Source organism: Lissotriton vulgaris, chromosome 1_1 (genome assembly GCF_964263255.1).
Source record: "Lissotriton vulgaris chromosome 1_1, aLisVul1.2, whole genome shotgun sequence".
Lineage (NCBI taxonomy): Eukaryota > Metazoa > Chordata > Amphibia > Caudata > Salamandridae > Lissotriton > Lissotriton vulgaris.
The window spans coordinates 1,481,768,529-1,481,787,012 of record NC_141685.1 but is presented as its reverse complement, the minus strand read 5'-3'; the positions used below and the strand labels follow the sequence as shown (position 1 = coordinate 1,481,787,012).

At 45.8% G+C, this 18,484-nt stretch overlaps 1 protein-coding gene across 1 annotated transcript in view; it reads right to left on the bottom strand.

Moving 5' to 3' along the window:
• The window catches only part of DNAJC2 (DnaJ heat shock protein family (Hsp40) member C2), a 321,120-nt gene that overhangs the window by 162,002 nt on the left and 140,634 nt on the right, over nucleotides 1-18,484 (bottom strand). The gene's annotated exons all lie outside the window — the stretch shown is intronic.

Genomic DNA, 18,484 nt, shown 5'->3' with positions numbered 1-18,484 from the left:
GAGACGAATATCTAGCTGAAAATAACTTGTGAGTAATGTCCACACAGTCTTAAGCTTTAAAAATAAAGAAAACGTGTCTTCACCAGAAAGACAAAAATATCCAAACAAAATTTCTTTCAAAATATTGAGTCAAGCTACATTTTCTCCATTTAAGGTCGGATCAAAGCCTGTGATTGCATGGTTTATTAAAAAAAAGTAATGGCTTGTAAAAGATACTGCATGTGCAATGCTGAATATTAAATTGAAGGCAGTTTCACAGATACCAACCTTACAGGGTAGGAGTTATATTTCAAGATAATATGGTGCATGACACAGAATGTGCACGTACATTGGGTTGCAGAGGGATAGACTCCATAAAGGCTGTATATATCCAGTCAAGATGATTCCTTTATGTGAAGGTGGATCTCTGTGCACATCCGTGTCAAGAAGACACCTTTATAAGACGATGGGACTTCCAAGGACCCCATATCTTTCTTTTCATGTGTCTGAAAACAACCACTTGCCCAGTATATGGATTCATCCTCTATCCTCCACCACACCCTTTCTACAAATCCTGCTTTGCGCTGTGTGATTTCTGTGTGATCACTAACGGCTATAAACTGACCCAGTTATATTAAAGCTTTAGTGTATCTGGTTGTGCATGAGTCTTCAAGAATACACAGAATCACCAACTTTGGGGTTAGTAAGGCTACCAATCCAAGCGTCCCTCTGCCAGAATGTCTTAATAGTACATCCTCAAACTGCATCCGAAGTCACCACTCTCAATATGGCAGCACAGTAATTGGCCGAGCTATCGCATTTCATGTGTCACAATCTGATGAAATACCCTGCAGATATTTGAACTAGATTAGGCGACAGCACATTCAGAGAGCCTTTCCCATTGGTGCAATAAAGCCCTCCCTCCAATCCCCAGGTTTATTCTCCCACATTGTTTTCTTATGCCTTGCAGGGGTAGTAAACTTATTCAGTGAATTAATAACCTGAAAGGTGAGCTTTTCCTTCGATGTAACCTATCAGAAATCAGTTTGTTCTACATGGGTTGATGCTGGGGCAAGCTGGATTTCTTTCAGATAGGACCAGAGTGCATGCCATAATTGTGTTTAAAAAAATGATATCTACACAGAAGAAATTCAGTTTACAGGTCACAAAGGAATGTTCCCTATGTTACAGAGTATCCCTGAGTTTAGAGCAGCCTTCCTTAGAGAGAGCAGTAATCGTCACTTCATATATGACTGGTTCTTTCTTCAGACAATTAATAACTCCCGAACAATTTTACACGATCATCTCTTTAGAAAGCTAGCTGGGGAGCTCTACGGGGAGCAAACAAAAATAGGAGTCTAGAGGGAAAGACAGAACTAGGACGCCCTCCACTCAGTAAGTCATCAAACAACACAAATCCTAGTTCTCGCGGCAATATTTATCTATTGATCTGTAAACATCACTGGTTAAGAATTAATCACCCCAGGGAATCCCTTGATCTAGATATATTCAAGATGTCTCAGTCTATTGCCTATATAAAAAGCAACCTAGCTCAGATCTATACATTTAGAACAGCACAAGACTGACAATCACCTCAAAAGACAAAAAAAATGTGTGAAGAGCGAGATGGCACCTCACGGGCGCACCACCAATGGGACCCCTGGCTGGTACTCACCAGGATGGCCCTGTTCTCATCAAAATATATCCATGTGACTGTTAATAAGCTAAGCTGAAGAGATGGTCAAACCCGAATATACTACGTGAATAGGCATGCATTGCCACATAAAACAGGCACTTTCAACGGCCTGGGGACCGTTTACAAATGGCCGCGATAGTCATCTGACTACCTCAGCCAATCAGAGCCCCCGAAAATCGGCACTCGAGAATCTAAATAGATCAGTGTTACACTCGTTCGGCGTTCGACTGCTGAGAAGACGCCGAACGACTACTCTCCACCGGTAACGCTCTGATGGACCTACTTGGTCGTTTTTATGTTTAACAAGCAAGGTATAAGAACGCTTTTAGAGTAGATAACCTTTGTTTGTTTGATACTCCCTTATAGTAACTGAACTAAAGGGAGATAGGACCACGCTCACCGATAGGGGCTGTTTTCCTGATTTTAAGTTCCTCTTGGCTGGTATGAGAGGCAAGGCTACTTGAAGGGTAATAAGGATAAGTTACTTACCTGTAATCCTAGTTCTCTTCCAGGGGTATCCTCATCAAAGTCATAAGCACTGAATATTCCCGCCCATGTGCGGGACCCCGGAAACAATAAAAATATATATGTATAAAACACATATATCTCGCTCCACATATATGTATGTACATATATCATTTTTCTCACATCAATGCAGCCCCAAAACTGAGGCTAAACAATGCAAACACATATACATGAACTGCAATTAGTAAGGAATCAAAAAACACATTAGGTCAAAAAACCCTTGAACTTTGTGTTTTAATGAGTCAAACCACTCATAAATCCTGAAAATTGCTTATAAATAGACATTGTTAGCCCTCAGGCTGCATTGCAAAACAATAGCATAGAAAATGAAACCATTTTCACAATAACTGGCACCGTGCCTTTAAGGCAGCCATGACCCCAGGCTTCCCATCATGCCTCAGGCGTGACAGTTAGGTCAGTTGTTCTGTGCATAACCCTGAAGACAGGGCTAAACCACAATACTGAAATAGTACCAAATCTCATTTACCTGGGGAGGCGGGTGGGTTGCTTATGACTTTGATGAGGATACCCCTGGAAGAGAACTAGGATTACAGGTAAGTAACTTATCCTTCTCTTCCAGGGGATCCTCATCAATAGTCATAAGCACTGAATAGAATAGCAAGCCCATCAACCACCTGTAGGGGAAAGGGGCAGTACATGACCCAACCAAAGCATAACAGGCAAATCTTCAGCTGTTAAACAGATTCCTCAGGGAGGCCTGGCCCACCTGGGTATCTGCTCTCGTGTCAGAATCTAGACAGTAATGTCTGGTAAATGTATGGACAGACCTCCAGGTCGCCGCTTTACAAATCTCAGACATGGGCACATCTTGCAGGTAAGCCGCCGTGGCTGCTCTACCTCTAGTAGAATGCGCCTTAGGAGTACCCCTAAAGGCTTCTGCGCCAATTGGTAAGCAAGCTTGATACACGAAACAATCCACCTGGAGATAGAACGTTTCGAGGCTGCATGACCAGTTCTGATCGATCCGTAGTTAACAAACAATTGATCAGAATGTCGAATAGACTTGGACCTGTCCAGATAGAACTTTAAAACCCTTTTCAGGTCCAAAGAGTGTAATGCCCTCTCAGCTGGAGTAGAGGGATTAGGAAAGAAAGTGGGTAAAGAGATAGACTGATTGACATGAAAATCTGATACCACTTTCGGCAGGAAAGAAGGATGCGTTCTAAGCACCACTCTGTTCAAATGAAAGACTGTATATGGTTCTTTAGTACATAGGGCCTGAATTTCGCTCACCCTACGTGCTGACGTAATCGCTATCAAAAAAGCCGCTTTCCAGGAAATATGCTGTAAAGTAGCTTTATGAATGGGCTCAAAAGGAGGGCCCATCAATTTTGATAGGACTAGGTTCAGCTCCCAAGGAGGAGCAGGAGGCCGTACAGGAGGGTACACCTTCTTTATACCCTGCAGGAAATCTTTTACTGCTGGAAGCTGAAAAAAAGAAGTTTGTGAAGGTGATCGCCTATAAGCTGTAATAGCGGCTAAATGCACCTTAATGGAGTTAAACTTCAAACCCACTTTAGTCAGGTACAACAAGTATGGTAGAACTGCTTCTTCCTGACTCTTTACTGGGTTGTGACCATTCTGCATGCACCATATATAGAATCTCTTCCACTTGCACGCATAAGAATGTCTCGTGGAAGGACGTCGTGCTTCTTTCAGAATAGCCATGCAGTCCTGTGCCAGTCCTAGATGTCCGTACTGAATGACCTCAGGAGCCATGCTGCCAAGTTCAGTGACGGAAGGTTGGGATGGTGAATCCTCCCGTTCATCTTCGACAACAGGTCCTGCCTGCATGGAAGCCTCTTGTGAGGAGACACTGACAGGTGAAGTAGGTCTGTGTACCACCATTGTCTCGGCCAGTCGGGGGCAATCAGGATCATCGTTGTGCACGAGTGGCTCAGCTTGCTCACCACCTTCGGGATCAGCGGAAGGGGTGGAAAGGCGTACACAAACTGCCCTGACCAGTCGATTAAAAGAGCATTCCCTCTCGTTCCTGGTCGATAGAACCTGGAGGCGAAGCTTGGGCATTTGGTGTTTTCGTCGTCCGCGAAGAGATCTATTGAAGGACGACCCCAATACTGAAAAATGTCGTCTAGCACTTCGTCGTTGAGAACCCAGTCTTCTTTGTCTTCGAAGTGCCGACTTAGTGCGTCCGCCCTCACGTTCTGCTCTCCTGGGAGGTGGACTGCCTGAACAGACAACTTGCGAGCCAGAAGCCAATGCCAGATGCCAGATGCGCTGAGCTTCCAGAGACAGAGTCCTTGAGCGTGTTCCTCCTTGCTTGTTTAAATAGTACATTGTGGTGGTGTTGTCCGTCTGTACTAGAACCATTTTCTCTTGAAGCGAGGGAAGGAACGCTTTGAGAGCCAGGTGAACTGCTCTCAATTCCAGCAAGTTGATATGATAGGTGCTTTCCTTGGGAGACCACAGACCCTGCACTTGTAGGGGTCCCATGTGCGCTCCCCATCCTTGTAATGATGCATCCGTGATGATCGTTTGTGTTGGAGGAGGTTGATGGAAGAAAACTCCCACCTGCAAGTTCTGTTTCTTCGTCCACCACTGGAGGGAAGATTGAGCTACCTCCGACAAAGTGATCCGATCGTCCCATCGATCTGAGTGTTGGTCCCATTTGTCCTCCAGATCCTGCTGAAGAGGACGCATCCGAAGTCTGGCGTTCGGGACTAGAAAGATGCAGGAAGCCATCGACCCCAAGAGTGAGGCTATCTTCCGCACTTTCTGGGACCTGTGGAGAAGAACTTGCTGGCACTTGACTATCGAAAACTGTCTCTCCTCCGAAGGAAACACTTTTCCTACTCCGGAGTCTAGCTGAGCTCCTAGGAAGTGGATCCTCTGAGTGGGCTGTGAGACAGACTTGCTGTAGTTTACATGCAGTCCTAGACGTTGACAAAGTTCCATGCATGTCTGGAATTGATTCCTTACATTGTCTGGAGTTGGACCTTTCAACAGCCAATCGTCGAAGTATGGGTATACGAAGACTCCCCTGCGGCGTAGAGCTGCCGCCACCACTGCGACACACTTCGTGAACACCCTGGGAGCCGACTTCAACCCAAACGGAAGGACTTTGAACTGGTAGTGAGAGGTCCCCACCCGGAACCGAAGGAATCTCCTGTGATCTTGCCCTATTGGTATATGGAAGTACGCATCTTGCAGGTCCACCGAACACATCCAATCCCCCTGCCTGAGATGTGGATATATTTGGTGAAGCGCCAACATGCGAAACTTTTCTTTTCGGACATGCAGATTGAGTGTTCTCAAGTCCAGAATGGGCCTGTATTCTTCCTTTTGGCCCTTTTTTCTGACCAGAAAATACCTCGAGTACACTCCTTTCCCCCTTTGGGACACCGGAACTCTCTCGATGGCTTCTTTTTCGAGGAGTGTCGCTACTTCTGCCTTTAACCTTTGTAGCTGGTGGCTTGATGTCGACATCGGGGAAACAGGTGGAGGTAGACGATGGAAACGAAGACCGTACCCATTCTGCAGCGTAGACAACACCCATTGATCTTTTGTGATGGCCTGCCACTCTGTCCTGTGATGTGCAATGCTTCCCCCCACTGGAGTGGGTAACGGCGCTGGGGGAAGTGAAGACTCATTGCTTCTGCTGAGATTTATTGAAGTTGTTGCCTTGGCGCTGATTTCCATTTCCCTTGGAATTGCCTTTGCCCTTGTACTGTGACTTTTGTTGGCCCTGCTGGGTCTGGCCTTTCTGCCAGTGAGGGGTTTGAACCCTCTGCTTCGAAGAACCTTTGTTGTTCGAACGGAATTTCTTCTTGAACTCCTTTTTCTTCTCGAGCCCCACCGCTTTGAGGGTGTCCAACTCGTTCTTCATCCGTTGCATCTCCTCATCCGCACTTGCTCCAAAAAGAGAGGTGCCTGAAAAAGGAAGGTTCAGTATTCTGGCTTGAGCCTCTGGTTTTAATGCGGTGAGGCGTAACCAAGATGTTCTCCTTGCTGTAACTCCGTGCACATAGCCGTGCGCCGCCAGTGTTGCTCCATCTGCTGCCGCCCCTATAATCTGATTGGAGACTTGACTGCCCTCCATCAGAACCTCCTCAAAGTCCTTTCTATCTTCCTGAGGAAGTTTTGCGGTAAACTTCTGAAGTGAGTCCCACAGAGACCGGTCATACCTGCCGAGTAGGGCTTCCGCATTTGAGACCTTGAGGAAAGAGGCTGAGGTGTTACACACCCTTCTCCCCCATGAGTCTTGCACCTTGCTTTCCTTATCCGGAGGAACAGTGGATGAGGAAGCCACCGCATTGGATTTTCTTGCCGCCGTGATTATAACTGAGTCTGGCGGGGGGTCAGCTTTGAGGAACAGAGGATCCTCTTCCGGAGGACGATACTTTTTGAGAATCCTCGCTGGAACGGACTTCACCGTAGCCGGAGTGAGGAAGACTTCGTTCACAGGTTCCATTATACCCGGAACCATCGGCAACAATGGTTTGGGTGCTGTTCTGTGTTGCAGAGTTTCAAATATGTCAGTCGTCTTGATTTGTGGAGTTGTCATCGGTACTCCCAGCTTCAGGGCTCCCCTGCCCAAGATATCTTGGAACGAGAAAATATCTTCCGTTGGAGATACTCTCGAGCGTGGACTGTTTGTAAGAGTCGGGGAGTACTCCCTGTGAGATCGTGTTCTCGACGAACTTGAAGAGCTACGTGCCCTCCTGGACCTAGATCTCCTGTTTGAGCGCGACTCAGAACGAGACCGCTCTCTGTGACGAGAATGCCTTGTACTTGAGTGCCTAGAACGAGACCGTTCTCTGCGGGGAAGAGGCTTGTCTCGATATCGCTTTAGGCGATCTGCCGTCTCCTTGTCCTTTGCCCAGTGGTGAAGAGGTCTATTCCACCTTGGGGAAAGATGAATAGAAGGAGATTTGTGGATGGAGTCCTTCACTGGTGTACGTGACCGTGGAGGTTGATCCGTTCGTTTCTGTTGCAATCTTGCAGGGGATTTGGACCTCCCCCTATTAGATGCGCCGCTTTGTTCATCCGAAGATCTGCCACTCCGAGATGATGAGGAGGATGAGGAAAGACTCACCAGAGATCCAGAGGAAGACCTCGACCGAGATCTTTCTTCTGCAATCCTCCGTCTCTTGGCAGGCGGATCCTGCACTGGAGATTGTTCCACCTCCGCAGCCGATGCTGAACCTGGAGAACCCAACTGTGGCCTTAGGTCGTGAGTCTGGCCCAATGAGTCACTCTCCTTGTCCTGAACCACCTGATTCACAGGCGACCTCTCCTTTGACCTTGTAGGAGTAACGTTCTGTGGCTGCGAAGAACTTCGCTCCCTGGATCTTTGCTGATCCCTGGACGGAGGTCGTATCGACGCCGAGCGCCGTGCAGGGAGGCGTTCCCTCGACGTCGACCGTGATTTCTCCAACGTCGACCTCGGGTGGCGATTACTTTTCTTCGACGTCGACGGTTGTCTGCTCGACGTCGATGGAGGCTGTTTCGACGCCGATCGCCGTTGATTCGACGGCGACTGGGCGTGCCTCGACTCCGAATGCCGCTTCGACGTCGAACGCTCTTGCCCAGGCGTTGACGTTGGCTGCTTCGACGTCGACCGATGAGGTGTCGACAGAGGCTCCCTCGACGTCGAACGACCATGACTAGTCGTCGACGGAGGATGACTCGACGCCGAACGCCGATGGCCCGGCGTCGACGGAGAATGCCTCGACGTCACAGCATGACGATGCTGTTTCGACGTCATACGGCTCGCCGTCGGGCTCTTCCGCCTCGACGGTGACCTGTCTCTCGACGCTGACTTAAGCGGAGGTACCTTAGACGTAGACGCTGAAGACATCTTCTTCGTCGCCGTCGACTGCTTCTCCAACGCCGATGCCGACGTCGAATGTGAACCAGTCGGGGCTCCTCTCGACGTCGACCGCGTCTTCCGACTTTTCTGCTTCTTGGGAGATCTTCCTCTCTCAGAAAGCCCATAAACTCTAATCCTCTCCCGATCTTTAAGAGTCCTGGAAGTTAAAACCTGGCAGTGTTCACAGGTTTTAGAGGAATGAGATTCCGGTAGGCACAGGATACAGACTGAATGAGTATCAGACTTGGCCTTTTTCCTTCCACATGAAGGACAGTTGTCAAAGAGAGGCATCCTTGACAGAAAAATTACCTTTTTTAAGCCTAAAAAAGGTTTAAGCAACACTCTATGTCAAAAAGACGTCGAGTGAAGGCAAAAATTGTAGTTAAAGTTGAATATTTTTTGACAGAAAGCCAAAAAAGAAAAGGAGCTGTTTCACCAGGGTCCTGACTGAAGGAGCCGGAAAGAACAACTGACCTAACTGTCACCCCTGAGGCATGATGGGAAGCCTGGGGTCATGGCTGCCTTAAAGGCACGGTGCCAGTTATTGTGAAAATGGTTTCATTTTCTATGCTATTGTTTTGCAATGCAGCCTGAGGGCTAACAATGTCTATTTATAAGCAATTTTCAGGATTTATGAGTGGTTTGACTCATTAAAACACAAAGTTCAAGGGTTTTTTGACCTAATGTGTTTTTTGATTCCTTACTAATTGCAGTTCATGTATATGTGTTTGCATTGTTTAGCCTCAGTTTTGGGGCTGCATTGATGTGAGAAAAATGATATATGTACATACATATATGTGGAGCGAGATATATGTGTTTTATACATATATATTTTTATATTGTTTCCGGGGTCCCGCACATGGGCGGGAATATTCAGTGCTTATGACTTTGATGAGGATCCCCTGGAAGAGAATAATGATTACCTAATACAGCATGGCTGTTTGACAGTGCATAATGATCTATATGTAGAATACAAAGGTGGTCAACAGGTAACCTCATGTATGTTTGTTTATATTACAGCACTCGAAGTACAGTGTCTCTTGCAGTGGCATTTAAATTGAGTTGCCCTGAGGAAATTGCCTGATAAACACCAACGCAATGAAACATGTCGGCTGTAAGTAGGGTGTGAATCGATAGGTAGTATTCACACTCTCCTTTTTTATGTTTATGTGTTTACTGTTTGCAACAAAGAAAGGAACAGGAGTAAAGTTTATTGTCCTGGTTGCACGGTAACTTGTATGTTAAATGTTTAATGTTGTAAGTTTTTGTCACATATAAGTTGTGTTCACTGCACCATTCACTGTCCTTTTACTTTGGGTTTGAGACACGTTCACTTTAAAGCTTGATGGCACCAATGATGAGAACAGGGCCATCCTGGTGAGTACCAGCCAGGGGTCCCATTGGTGGTGCGCCCGTGAGGTGCCATCTCGCTCTTCACACATTTTTTTGTCTTTCAAGGTGATTGTCAGTCTTGTGCTGTTCTAAATGTATAGATCAGAGCTAGGTTGCTTTTTATATAGGCAATAGACTGAGACATCTTGAATATCTCTAGATCAAGGGATTTCCTGGGGTGATTAATTCTTAACCAGTGATGTTTACAGATCAATAGATAAATATTGCCGCGAGAACTAAGATTTGTGTTGTTTGATGAGCTCTACGGGGAGACAATGAGGCCTGGCGCATTGCTGCAGCTGTTCTAACATATTACAGACCTCTTCTGTGGACCTCTAATCACCCAGTGAATAACACACTGTAAATTATTTTTTATGAATTCATCTATCAACTCCTCTCAGTCCAGCCTGTGCCCAGATGAATATGATTCAGTAAAATTGTCAGAATCAAAAATTGCATGGCATGATGCTTAGTTACATTTGCTCAGCCAATACAAAAAAAAAAAAAATTGTCACTACACTCTGTGAAGTCTTTGTGAGACACCATTCCCAAAACAGAAGCCTCACTTAAGGCTGTGTTTTCCACACCAAACATCACCTAAGCTTAAATAATGCTTCACCAGCTAAAGTAGTTGGACCCCGAGATCTGCAGTCTGTTTTTCCTTCTCTCTTTTTAGGTCGTAACGTACATCATGGCCCTCTCACCAAAGTATACCAAAAGTTACGTGTCAATTGAATACACAAACTATACCCTAAAATTGCAGGTATATGGGCAAAATATACTACTAATACTGCTTTTAACTGTGTCACCTATAACCCTGTCAAAGGCACTATCAAACATGGTCTGGCATATGGGGTTCAGGCCTAGAAGCCTGTATATGGTTTAGAACCACTATATTCCCATAAACTCATACAGACCCAGAGAGTTGCAGCTCCTTCCCAATAGAATGTTTTCCTGCAGTGACAGTAAATCTGGGGAATATCTTGTTGGAACACAGCTTCTCACCATCCCCCAGTTATCTACATATTAATAAGTCACTTTTAAGGTAAGTCTTAATACCTATTGGGGCAGGATGCATGATGTTTGAAAGTAGGACTGTAAAGGTAATGTTAAACATGTCCTTACAGTGAATTGCACTTCAAAGTTATTTTCCTTGTAGCAGGAGTGGCTCCTCCATTAGGAAGCACTTGGATAAACTATTAGTTATATGTTCAAGGACATGTTAACAGTTAAACAAAATCCAATTTAATTGAAAAGTCAAATTGTGTCTGTTACAGAAAAAGTGCTGAAGAAAAGTTACCTTTTGTCTGCCTAAACCCACTGGAAGCCTTTCAGCTTGATGGATCCACTGTTCTGAGGTGTGAACTGCTCTCAGGACAGGGACTATGGGGAGGGGGAGGGTTTTCCCACCCACTAGCTCATACCAGGAATTAACTTCAAGGGTCCCACTTCAGAAAACTCCTGGAATGGAGGAAGACTCTAAGAGGATCAAACCTGCTGTCCACTGCCTAAGGAGAGCCCTGGAGGACTAAATGTGCCCTCTCTCTTGTACCCAAAGCAAAGTAGAGAACTCCATGTGGCTGACCTCCTGTTCAAGCTACAGCTAAAGGGATACAAAAAGCTGCAAGATACCTTTCCCGCAACAACCCAGATGACCAGTGGCAACTGGACCTGGTCTGAACCCTCTTGCTGGCCTCTGCCTGTCATCCTGTGGGCCTCTTAGAGGCTCTGCTGAGGTCCTGTGAGGCTTTAGACATGCAATCATTTGGCAGATTTGGACTTGAAGCTTGAAGACTAAAGTCAGGAGCTACAATCTTTGACCAGGATGAACCTGACTAGTGTATCTGACCCATGCTCAATTACAAGCAGCATTAACTTGTTCCTTGGTCTGGTTCTACCGTGACCATTGACTATCAATGGCACTTTCTGCTTCTTGGTGCTATTCTTACTTAAAATGTTTTTAAGAAAAATTATATATCCAGTTACCCATACTGGATTTTAATCTTCTTGGTATCATTTTATTAATTAAATTGTACATATTTTCTTCATTTATTTTGGGGTATTGTTTTGCATTTAGACTTTATTATTGTTTTAGTACTGCATAAATACTTTACACATTGCCTCCAAGTTAAGCTTTTGTACTCTGTTACATAGCTACCAGGGGCTTGAGCTCAGGTTAATTTAGTGATCTTGAGGGTTCACCCTGACAAGGATTGTGATTATTAACTGACGTGGGTATCTACGCCACACCCCAAGTTGTCAAAATGAGGAATATGAAAAATAGATAAGGGGGTACAGCAGTGATCTCACCGCCAGGGAAATCCGTGATAGAAGACATGTACATAGTAGACACTTGCCGCTAAAGACACACAATGGAAATGTATTTTTCGTAACACTCAGCAGCACACATTGACCACATCTTAGACGAGAGAACTACTGGAGGTTAGGGAAGTTTCCCAGAGACCCATGCCATTGTCGGATCAATGTCCTTTTTCCTGTTGAACTGCAGGCGAGGGTGCAGCCGCAAATAAACATACCACCACTTGGTGTTTTAGCAATGCATTCTTTAAAGATCTGATTAGTGGAAATATGACAGTATACCTTTCACTAAACAACAACAGTGAAGTTAACGTGGCTGCTCTGTGGGATGCCTTCACAGTAGTCCTGAGAGGACACATGACAGCCAAAAATGTGCGACTTAAGATGGCGAAGATGGAAACCTTGCTATTGTAACTGATGGAAGACCACTGGGTAGCTGGGAAGGCACACAAAGCCACAGCACCACTGGCAAAGGTCATTGGTATTATTAGGACAAAAGAACACTAGAAGTCAATAAAGCCAATTTCCTAGATAAGATAGATTTATGCTTCTTCAAAGGAGGCAATACACCAGAGAAGCACTTTGACAATGTACTATGATTGAAGCAGGCATGCTATTAGAACACAGAAATTAAAGACCGGGAATGGGCTATCCATGGTGGGGAGAAGGAGAAAGCGAAGGGATTCTATGGTGGGCGCTACATACGAGCCCACAGTCGCCGCACATAAGTCTGAGTACCTGGCCAAGGCACCACCCCCTAAATTATCAGAACGTGACTGGGCCACACGAGAGGAACTGGTCACTAAGGAAGAGATATTCCAAGCAGCCTCAAAACTGATAAAGTGCCAAAGCCACATGCCAGCTGTTTATACAACATTTGGAACCCTGTTACTGTCTGTACTAGAGGTGTCGAAAGATAATCAAGACCGGGAGAGCTACCCCCATGATGCCAGAAGCCACAAGCTTCTTCATCATACAACCTAATAAACCAATCACAGAAAGAACTTTGCATAAGAAGATTTACCTTCTGAAACAGGACATCAACAAGCTATTGAAAATTCTTGTCTTTGGTCTGCAGGAAGGAAAATGCTACTTACCAGTATGCATCTGTTCTTGGCATGTAGAGCTGCAGAGTCGTACACTTTTGCAATAGATCGCCACCACGTGTTGGGCTCGGATGATTGCAGGTTGTTGTCTTCTTGGAAGAAGTCTTTGTAGTCACGAGATAGGTGACTCCTCCCTTGGACAATACTGCGCATGGTCATCGACTCCATCCTCTGATTGTTTTTCGCCATGATGGGAAATGATGGAGTTAGTAGAAGTAAAGAGAAAGGATGTCCATGCGTTATGTACGGCTGTCTACCAACATCAGGTCTGTGAGCTGACCTTGAGCCTGATTCCACTGCTGTGCTAGACATTCTTGTAATGGGCGCATTTGCATTCTTGCGTGAGGAACTATGAAGTTGCAAAACACCATCATCCCTATCAGTCTCATGAACACTCTGGCTTGAAGAGACTGCTGGTGTTGAAAAAGGGAGACTAAGGTCTGAATGCTCTGTATCCTGGCTGGACTGGGATACGCTAGAGCTGTAGATGGGTCTATGGTAGCCCCTAGATACTGATGAACGTGCGAAGGCTCTAGGTGCGACTTGGTGTAGTTTATTCTAAACCCCAAGTCGTGCAATGTCTGAATTGTTTGTTTTGTGTGTTGGACACACTGGTTGAACGATTTTGCTTTTATGAGCCAATCGTCGAGGTAAGGGAAGACATGTATCTGTTGTCTTCTGAGATGTGCTGCTACTACTGCTAAGCACTTTGTAAACACTTGTGGTGCTGTTGTGACCCCGAATGGAGGGACTTTGAACTGATAGTGCTGTCCTTGTATGACAACCCTTAGATACTTCCTGTGCACAGGATGTATAGGAACATGAAAATAGGCGTCCTTTAGGTCTAGTGTTGAAAGAAAGTCTCCCTGTTGTAGTAGTGGGAGTACTTGTTGTAAAGTGATCATGTGAAAATGATCTGATTGTAGGTAATGGTTGAGGGGCCTGAGGTCGAGAATTGGTCTTAGTGTCCCGTCCTTCTTGGGAATTAGGAAGTACAGGGAGTAAACTCCTGTTCCCCGTTCCTCTAAAGGAACAACTTGAATAGCATCCTTCTGTAGAAGTGCTATAACTTCCTGTTGAAGCAGAGTTATATGTTCTGTGCACATTGGACGCTGCCTGGGTGGTATGTTTGGGGGGAGGGGGTTGGTGCGAGTTCTAGACAGTAGCCATGTTGGATAATTTGTTTTACCCATCAGTCTGTTGCGATGGAATTCCAGACAGGTAGGAACTGTGATAATCTGCCCCCACATGAGTGGAATGCTGTAGGGGAGGCAGAGGGGAGTCACTGTTTGGGAGTGGATGAGGAGCGGTTGTTGTTATTACCTCTACCTCTTCCCTTGTTATTGTTGCCTCTGTATCCTCCTCCAAAGAAGCCTTTGTTAGAGGAGGTCTGTGTGTGCGTCATAAAAGATGATGTTGTATCTGTGCCGGTCTGCTTGGAGCCTACTCTATAAAAGGAGCGTCGTAAAGAACTTCTAGTCTGTGTGGATTGTAATGCACCCATAGACTTAGCTGTGTCCGTGTCTTTCTTCATCTTTTCTAGTGTGTTGCCTACTTCCGGCCCAAACAACTGGTTCTGATTCAAGGGCTGGTTCAAGATGGTAGTCTGTACCTCTGGTTTAAAACCTGAAATGCGTAACCACGCATGTCATCTGAGTATAACACTAGTATTGACTGCTCTGGATGTTGTGTCAGCTACATCTAGTGCACATTTAATTGAGGCATTGGATATTAATTTGCCTTCTTGTAAGAGCTCTGCTGCCTGATCTTTGTATTGATATGGGAGGTGCTCCATTAGTTTTTCTAATTGGTCGTAGTGAGCCCTGTCATAGCGCGAGAGTAAGGCTTGTGTGTTTGCTATGCGCCATGTTTGTTGCCTGCGCAGCAATCAGTTTCCCTGATGCATCAATAACTTTAGATTCTTTGTCAGGCGGGGGAGTGTCTCCGGAAGTCTGGGAATTGGCTCTTTTACGTGCATTAGACACTACCAAAGAGTCTAGTGGTAGATGTCCCTTAATATAGACTGGATCAGATGGTGCTGGTCTACACTTCTTTTCTATTCTTGGATTTAACACCCTACATCGTACCGGGTCTTTAAATATGTCTGGAGCATGTTTAATGACTCCTTTGATCATGGGTAGTATTTGCGTAGACCTTTGTGACTGCTCAAATGTATCCAGTAAAAAATCCTCATCAATGGCATCAGAGTGCATTGGAACCCCATGGTAAAGGGCAGCTCCTTTTAATAGATGATTAAACCCAATACTATCTTCTGGAGGGGAAGGTTTTGTTGGGTAGTACTGAGGATCAGGAATATCTGGCACATTGTGTGGTGGAAAACCATATATGTCGTCATCCTTAGGATATTCTGGATTGTCATCTTCATCTAAAGGGTATGCATGTGGCTCTGGTACGTCATTCCCCCCACCTAGATCATACTCCTCGTCAGTGTGGTGTGATGATGCAGGAGATTGAACAGGAGAAGCTATAGGTTCAATATAAGGAGGGATAGGAGAGGAAGAAGGTGAAGGAGCGGAAGGGTGCATTGGAGAAATTGCACAATACTTCTTCTTGGCAGGAACCACAGGTAGAAGTGGTGTGTCTGCTGGTCTCTTCTTGTAAGGAATTGCTTCCACATGTCCAGTTTTTGGATTGTTATGGACCTTTCTTTGTTTAGGATCTGGTCTAAACAGTTCTTCCTCCTCTACAATCTTCTTCGGAGTCTATTTTTTCAGTGCCGATAGGGGTTGTTTTGTGTTTTTTGCTTTAGGAGGAGTTATCGAGTCCTGTGGCCAATTTTTCGGTGCCGAAGGTGGTATCAGGCCTTGGAGTCTTTGGTACTGATGTTGGAGATTTCGGAGTGGAGACAGGTCTCGTTGGCCCTGCGGCGCCGGACTCTGGCTTTCCATCTTTATTTTTGGAACCGGAAGGTTTCGGAGTTGAAGCTTTCGGGTCCGGTACAGTTTTTGGCTTCGGCACCGATATGTCTTTTGGCTTGGGTGCCGAAGGATCTTTGTCTTTGGGCACCAAAGGGCGTTTTGGCTTCGGTGTTGAAGAGTCCTTCGGTGTCGAAGGATGTTTCGGTGCCAATGGAGGAGGTGGAATTGGCACATGTGGTTTCGTCTGTGTCGAGGCACCGGAAGGCATAGTCTTTTTCCATGGAGGAGAGCCCGAAGGCGGGCGTTTGTGGGTAAATTTCGGGCTCCATGGGCGGAGTGCCGACCGCTGCCTTTGGCTTGGGTAGTGTATGTTGTGCAGGGGCAAGAGTACTCACGGGCTGCCGAGATGGAATCGAGTTGTCGGAGTCCTCTGCCCCCGATATGATCTGGAGATCAGGTGAGTCTTCCTCGGCGACGAGTGGATCCTCGTCCCCGGAGACGTCCTCTCAGACGATCTCCTCCTCAAAGATGGCCTCCGGTGCTGGCGCTCATCTCGTGTCGACGGGCCCTCCGATCCCAAATGGTCTTCTTCGATCGGAAGGATGCACAGGCTGTGCAGGTCGACTCGTCGTGTTCCGGCGATAGACAGAGGTTGCAGACCTCGTGATGGTCGCTATGAGGGAATTTTTCTCGACATCCCGGGCATCTCTTGAATGGAGTTCTGTCCATGAGGCGTAGGCCGTACGGCCCTGATAGGCCCAACGGCCCGCGTCGACGCACCGGAATGTAGCTGGTGATGTCGAAAAGTCTATTCGATGTCGAAAATGTTTATATAAAGTTTCATGATTCGAAGTTGCTGAAAAAGTCTTTTCTAGCCGGAGCGGAAAACTTTCATCCGAACCCAGTGGTGGAAAAAAACAAACAATCTGAGGATGGAGTCGATGACCATGCGCAGTAATGTCCAAGGGAGTTGTCACCTATCTCGTGACTACAAAGACTTCTTCCAAGAAGACAACAACCTGCAATCATCCGAGCCCAACACCAGGTGGCGATCTATTGCAAAAGTGTACGATGTGCAGCTCATATGCCTCGAACATAATGCTATCTTTTATACACCCCGACCAAGCCAGGCAAGTTACACCTTATTGATACAAGGCCCAAAGGCAACTAGAAATTGCTACTGCTGGCACTAGAAGCAGATAGAGACATTCAACAATATTGACAGGGACCTTTTTTTAAAATTCTTTTTATTGTGTTTTTAAAAAAAAACAATCAGCGCTGCCGCCATGCAAGGCAGTACAGTAAACCAATAACATAGAGAAAATAAACAAATGTGACTGAGCAGCTCGCATTATGTATGCATGCACACCTTGTCTCCATATATCAAACTTGCGCTATGTAGAAAACAGCTCTTGCCTGACATAGTTTCTTGTGCGGAGTCTCTTTGGGCTTGCAATAGAAGATATTGCAGCAGTGGTTCCCAAATATCTTTAGGTTTGAAGACCATAGCAGTTCTTCAGCATATAACTCAAGATTTCCCCTGCAATCAATCAGGTCTTCGAACCAGCATTCTGCACGGGGTGCCAGTGTACTCTCCCAAGTGAGCACTACGTATCTTTTCGCTTGTAGGAGAGCGATTCTTACAAACTTCCCTAATGTACCCTTTATCTGAGGCACATAGCAAAGCAAACAAATCATGGGTGTACATTGCAGAGGGATGTCTGACATAGCATGTATACATTTCAACACTTCCTCCCAATATTGTAATACAGGCCTACGGCTCTACGCTAAGTGCCAGAAATCAGTGTCCGTCGTGCCACACCGTTTACAATCGCTAGAGTCTCGGAGACCAAATTAGTAAAGTTTGAGAGGTGTGTGATATATTTGATGGATATATTTGAAATTAATAATTCGGAGATTACCATTGTGCAAATGTGCTCCCATTCAGACAATGTCAGTGGGGTCGACAGTTTAGCATTCCAACTATCCAGACTTTTATCCACAGCCCTCACTACATCGCTTCTCACCGCTTTGTATAATTTGGCGATCAGCTGGCGTTGAATAGGGACTATTAATAATGGCTGAAGGAAGTGTAGTGCAGGTGGTTCAGCTGGAAAGGTCTTGTAATGTTTCTTCACAGAGTTCATGCGGTGAAGTGTGAACTGAAAGAGTGGGGTCTGATTAGTGATGTATGTTTGCTCTTCTGGTGAAATAAAGTTCCCGTCTGGATACAGATCCTGCAATCTGTCAAAACTAGCCTCTCTGAGTGAGCGCATTGGGCCAGCTTCCTGTGTCACTGATAGTGCCGCATGGAAGACCAACGGCATGGCCGGAGCTTATAAGGGGAGTTTATCTGCGAGTTTACAAATAGTCTGCCAGGCAGCGATTGTGATGTCTAAGGTGTTTATTTCCGATTTTGGGTTGTCCCTTCGTGTGCGCGTCATCATGCCAGCTATGGGGATAGGGTGTGCATCATTATCCTCCACTGCAAAGTGAGGTGTAAAAGTATGAGGACGATACCAGTAATAGGCATACTACGCCTGTGCAGGTAGTATATGTAAAAATCTGGTGCACAGTAGCCCCCCTTCGCGTAGTCTAGTGTTAAGATGTTCAAACCTACTCTTGCCTGTTTGCCCGCCGATATGAGTCTAAGTAGATGAGTTCTCACTGTTGCAAAAAAATGTTAAGAAGGTTTTATAGGGATATTGCAAAAGAGACAGAAAAAACGGGGCAA